Source organism: Fringilla coelebs (assembly GCF_963513975.1).
Source record: "Fringilla coelebs genome assembly, chromosome: 9".
Lineage (NCBI taxonomy): Eukaryota > Metazoa > Chordata > Aves > Passeriformes > Fringillidae > Fringilla > Fringilla coelebs.
The window spans coordinates 10,547,169-10,553,505 of NC_140067.1; positions in this window are offsets into that span (position 1 = coordinate 10,547,169).

The following is a 6,337-nucleotide window of genomic DNA, read 5'->3' on the forward strand; positions in this document are numbered from 1 at the left end:
CCGCTGCCCTCTTCGCAGCCAATAGGAATTCGACGGCCGGCCGGGGCTGGCCGGCGAATCAGGAGGCCGGGCGCAGGGCGGTTGCTAGGCAGGCGGGCCCTGGCGGTTGCTAGGGGGCGTTCGAGCGGGGGCCGCGCCGGGCACCCTCAGGCCGCGCAGGCACGACGGGGGCACCGGCCCGAGGCCGCCCGCATCCCACCCGCATCCCACCCACATCCCCTCTGTGTCCTGCCCGCTCCCCGCCTCCGGGCCCCGGGGAGTGTCGCCGGGTGAAACCGATCCCGGTCCCGCGGGCGCTCGGCGCTCGGTGCACGCTAACCCCGAGTACTTGGGTGCTGCAGCGAGCGGGTGAGTTCCGGGCGCGGTGCGGCGACACCCAGCAGGCATCGGCCAGCCGAGCACACGAACCCCGCTGATCATACTCCTACAGCTTCCGTGTGTAAACAAAGCCAGAGTAGAAGTTGATACTTGGCAAACGTTCGGCAGCGAGCGCAGCCTGGGGCTGGAGCAGCAGCAGGCCCGGCCCACGCCAGGGCGCTTGGCCAGCGCCGTCCGGCCATCCAGAACCCTGGAAAAGCCGCTGCAGCCAGCGGGTGCTGCCAGTAATCCGCCAGCGTTTGTGTCAGGGACTGGGACCCGGCAGTACAGCGTCAGCAGCAATGCCTTTGAGTGTGTACAGGGCCGAGTGCTTAACACAGCCTGTCTAGGGACACTGACCTCTCCTTGGCTGGGACTGATTTTCACACTCTGCTGTGCTAAATGCATTCTTAATCTCCAAGTGCCAGTGAGCAACCTTGAAAGTAAACACAACCCACCTGAAAAAGCTCATAGTTATCCTCAGAGACCTCACTTGTTCCCTCATGCCTAAATAAAACCTTAATTTCACTATTTCTCTCAATATGTGTTTCCTTTGCTGTCATGCTGCAGGTGGGCAGCAGCCCTCAAAGGCCTGACAAAACACCACTCCACACAGGTTTTCCCTGTCTGCTGTCTCTGTGACCTGCTCAGATCTTAAATATCGGGTATATACAGACCAAACCCCAAAGTGGATTACAGCAGCAGCAGGCATGACACACAGCCTCCTATAAAAAGTCAGACAACTGTCAAGTAACAGTTTTTAGACAAATTGCATTTCTGGCCTTTCTGGTGGCTTGGCAGCTGCACTTGCCATCCTTTAGTCAAGAAACACCAACTTTCTATTATCATAGAATCACAGAATGGTTTGAGTTGGAATAGACCTTGAAGATTATCTTGTTCCACACCCCTGCACTGGACAGGGACACCTTCCTCTAGACCAGGTTGCTCAAAGGCCCATCCAACCTTGCCTGGAACATTTCCAGGGATGGAGCATCCATAAGTTCTCTGGGCCATCTGTGTCAGTGCCTCACCATCCTTGTAGGGAAGGGTTTCTTCCTTACATCGAATCTAATCCAATCCTGCCCTCTTTTGAGTTCAAAGCCATTCCCCCTTGTCCTATCACAACAGTCCCTTGTGGAAAGTCCTGCTCCAGTTCTCTCTTTAGGCAGAGGAAATTGTGTAATGTCTCCCTAGAGGCTTCACTTTTCCAGGCTGAACAAGCTCTCTCAGCCTGTCCTCGCAGGAAGAGTGCTCCAGCCCTCTGAGCATCTTTGTGACCTCCTCTGGACCTGCTCCAGCAGGTCTGTGTTATTCCTGTGTTTGGGACCCCAGAGCTCCAGGTGGGGTCTCAAAAGAGCAAAGTAGAGGGGCAGAATCACCTCCCTTGCCCTGCTGCCCTCAGGAGACACGAGTCAGCTTTTTCAAGATGACAAGTGGCAAAATGTTCCTGTGAGCAGAAATGTGTAGGCATGGAAGCTCAATAACCTGTAATTGTTACTGGGGACTGAGATTGCTTATTATAACTGGCAAAAGGGCAACAATGAGCTTTTAATTGGAAGGATCAGTATTATTCCTGCCCTCAGAAATGAACTAGGTCAAACAGGAAGAAAAGGAAAAAAGAGGGGAAAAAAAGTCCCTCTTAACTAGGAAATTTTACAAATGAAAATGGCAATGTTGCTGAGCACAAGAAATTTGAGGACTGTGGGGGAAGGAGTTGCCAAGCTACTGTGCAGAGTCTGCTCAGATTTTTTCAGTGTTACAGCTATTTCTTTTTCCTTGTTTAACAAGTATTTTGACTTTGAAAAACAAAATTTAAAGCAATGGAATCCCAAAGGGATAGTGCTTGGTCAGGATGTTATTTGGAGTAGCTGATCTTTAAAGGTCTTTTCTAACCCAAGCCTCTCTATGATGCTGTGAGTTAATATCACTAGGAGGCGAGACAAGCCAAGCTTGGGCAGTGCCTGCACAGCTCCTGCTACAAGCATCAATGGTATGCATAAAAAATATGAAATAGAAAGAGCAGAAGGGCACCTCAGTGCCCAGAAATTCACCTTTGACTGGCTGCCATTTAGCTGCTGTCCCACCTGCCAAACTGTGGCCTTTACAGAGCTGCTTATCTGAGGCTGCACTGGGGCTACCTGGTATAACTAAGGAATGGAAAATTTTCACCAGGGAAAAAAAAAAAGACAGCAGTAATATCCCAGCCCCATTGCTTAGTGCAAATATGGTTGGTCTGTTTGAGACTCCAAACACAAGAAGTGTCTTACAGCACATTACCCAGACCATTCCCTCAGATCTGGAGCACAGTGTGGTACTGATACCAGAGGGTGGGAAAAGTCTCAGGCTGATACCAAAGAAAATGAGCCCAAAAAAAACCCCACCAGCCAGCGGTGGTAAATCATTTCTAGCTGGGAAAAGCTGAGCAGTGCAGCTCAGGAATGTCAGAACCAAGCCCTGGGAGGAAGCAGGATGGCTCTGCCTGCAGTGTGGCACAAGCTGTGGTGCTGGCTCAGAGGGCAGATCAGGATGGCATTGCTGTTGATCCACCATGCACCATGGTTTTTTTTTTTTGTTCCCCTTTTATTTTGTGAGATATATAGAAATAATAGGAAATAAATGTTGAAAGAGTAAGTGTTTTTAAAATGATGAGTCCATTCCCTTTGGAGAAGTGTTGGCTTTGTGTGAGCAGGCCAAAGGAGTGGACAAAAGGGGCTGGAGAAAAGCTGTCACAGCATCAACTGTTTTTGCTGCTCTCGGACCTCTGGGACCTCTGTCCCCTTGCCAAGGTGGAACATCCTCACAGTTTGTGCACTGAGCCTTTCCTGATCTGCAAGGTCAGCATGAGGCTTTGGCCATGTGGCTACCAGCAGTAGCCTTGTCTCTGAGGCCTGGGCTCACTCATCTTACTCTTTGTGCATTCCATGCTGAGGTTCTTCACCTTTTCTCTGCCTCCTTGGGCTTCTACTCAGTCCACAGATAAGCCCACAGGTGGGGAATGAAGTCCAAAGTGTTCCTGGATGAGGAGAAAGAAGGTCCATGCATGTGTGCATATCTGTAAGTGTTCTAGCAACTTTCGGTGACAATCTCTGCATTCAAGGCTGTACATGGACTAAAGCTTTGTGCTGCTTCTGTGGCAGTCCTGGTGAGTGCTCAGTGAGTGGCAGAAGCATTGTCACCACCTGTAGTTTGGCAGCACAGCCTGAGCACTGTTGTTGCAGCACAGGCAGGTGCTCACTGCCCATCTCCCAGCTGGCTGGCTGCCAAAACTGAGCGTGGTGCCCTTCCTCCCCAGACACACCCGTGTGTGAGCAGGGGTTCACTTGGCTGTGCCACTCTGCCATCCTGGGCCCCCACAGGGAAGACAAGCATCCCACTGCCAGCAACACTGGCACGTGCCCACACACACCTGCACACATGTGCTGCCTCACAAGGGCAGGAGCTTGCTTTGCCCTTGGATCTGCATCCTCAGTGAGGCTGCCCAACAGCCCCCCAGGGCACTCTGTAGTGAAGCAGTGTAGGAACAATGAGCCAGGCAAGGGGAAAACATTTCTGCATCTGGCACCTACCCAGGAACTGGTCTGGCCTGGCAGGGAACGCTGTGTGTGACTGAGCTCCAGCAGGCACTGAGGAATCACTGTGGTGCCCATTGCCACACTAGGAAAAGCTCATCTGTCCACCATGCACTCCCACCCACGTGGACATGCTGGCCAGGGCAGATTCGGTTCCCTGGGGAAGGATGGAAATACCCCAGGGCCCTGATCCATGAGGTTCTGCCCCTTGCAGTGGCTTTCCCCTCACACACCTGTGTGCTGTGTGCAGGTGCTGATCTCTCCGGGAGCTGACACTTCATGCTTTGCAGGGCACACATGGGCAGGGCTGGCCTGGGCTGTCCACACAGAGCAGGCAGGGCTGGCAGCCTGGGCAGCTTTCACCCCTGAACAAACGGGGGCTGCTCTCCAGTCAGGGGCTGTGTGACGGCTCTACTGCTGAGCACTGACTCTGAATACGCCACTGTACTCAGCGCTACAGAGCAGTGTCACTGCAGCGTCCAGGAGGGTGCCAACGACTGCTACTGCCACAAAGCCATCACCACTGACCCCTCTCTCTGCTGCGTGTCCAGCCAGCCAGTGCACTCCCCTACAACTGCAGGTGGGCAGGAGGTGAGCACATACATGCACAAAGGGAATTGTCACAGGAGGCTTCCAAGCTCCCTGCAGGCGCAGGGTCCCTGCAGAAAGTGCAGCGCACTCATGGCTGGGACGTACCTGTGGGAAAGAACTTACCTGCCAAGGTCTGAGGAGTGTGCCCACTGCCAAAGGGTTCTATGGCCTCTGCTTATTGCAGAAGAAACAGACAGGAAAGCCAGCTTGTATGAAACCCAATTATTCAAATTTATTAACATCAAGAATTATGCAATGATGCTGTAGATTTTTTTTATTAACAAATAGAAAACAGACTGTATACAACAGTGACCCCTACAGCACTATGCATCCACAAGGTAAAAATGAATGTGTCCTCCAACATTACCAACCCTGGATTGCTGATTTCAACGTAGCTTGGATTCTTAACATTCGGAATACATGTGATAATACAATTAGATACCCTTCCACCACCTTTATTCATAACTCAATGCACTCAAAAGAGGGCTGCTCACTCCCCATCTTTAGTGCAAGCGTGATATAATAAGGAGTATTAATATATAGTACCATTAAATTAAGTCCAGTAGTCTTGCCACATTGGTTCATTAGAACATCCTGAAGTAGCGGAAAGTACAATATTCTAGTGACTCTTAACATTTGCAGGATAGCAGAAATTATAGATACACCCAACCTCTGAAGCCATGTGTACTCCCCTCCCCTTCCCTGCAGCACCCTGCTTCCAAAGCGAGATGGTCCAGCTCTGCTGTGGATCAGCTGGGCTTGTGCTCCTTGCCTTTGTCAATGCTCTGACGCACTCCACTGGTGTGAGAGGTGACAGGATGGCGCTTGCACGCACAGAACCGTGGGGTTAACACAAAGGGCCGTGTCTTGCTCTTTCCATCCCCTCCCCGGGGAGCTGTGGGACCCCCTTGCTACTCCTGCCCCCTTTCCAGCAAGACACACAAAAAGAGGTTCCAATGCCTGGAGCCCGGGATTTCGGGTCTCTCACAAACAAGGCGACGACAACTCACGTCATATCAGGATCTGCCAATACACACGGTCACTGGATCGGTTGAACATGTATTGAAATAGGACTGAACAGTTTCCAGCTGACAAAGGGACACTTCTCCAGCGACCCCATATGCCCTCCCAAACCTACTAAGGAAATAATGGGGACGGGGGGAGGGGAGAGAAGACTAAAAAAATAATTGGTAGCTTAGGTCCAGTTCCATGAAATTTCATATTCTACAGAGGATTAAAAAGCCTATGGGGAATGTAGATGGGCAGGAACCACAAGCCAGCTGCTGCAAATTACCAAGGAAGCTGCACTAAAATGGGCAGAACCAGCAGTGACTGGGCTGAAATAAACATAGGGCAGTAAAAAATGTAAAAGCAAAAGGAAATTAAAAAAACAAAACCCAACTCCCAAAGGTTTGGCGGGTCCAGTTCTGCTTGGGCAAAACATTAAGACTTGCAAAAAATAAAAAATAAAGAGAGAGAAGATTATAAAAACCACTAGTAACTATTTTACATGTTTAAAAAAAAGATCCCATTCCACCCACCTAAAGCCTTGCTGTGAAATGCAGTCGGCATGAGAGAGGGTGAGAGATGCACATGAGCAGAAATTCAGCCAGAGACTGGAAATGCTTTTGGAGTCGGATTCCCTCATTTGGCGCTGGGGCTAAGTTCCTAAATGCCGTGGTCAGAACTGGTTGGCGTGGAGGTCTGCTGCCTGGGCAGTACCTCCACCTGTACAGAAGGACTGAGGAATGGGCGGCTCTGGCTCAGAGGGACCCGTCTCCACTCCTAGACATCCCCACCGCGACTGGAGGAAAGCACTG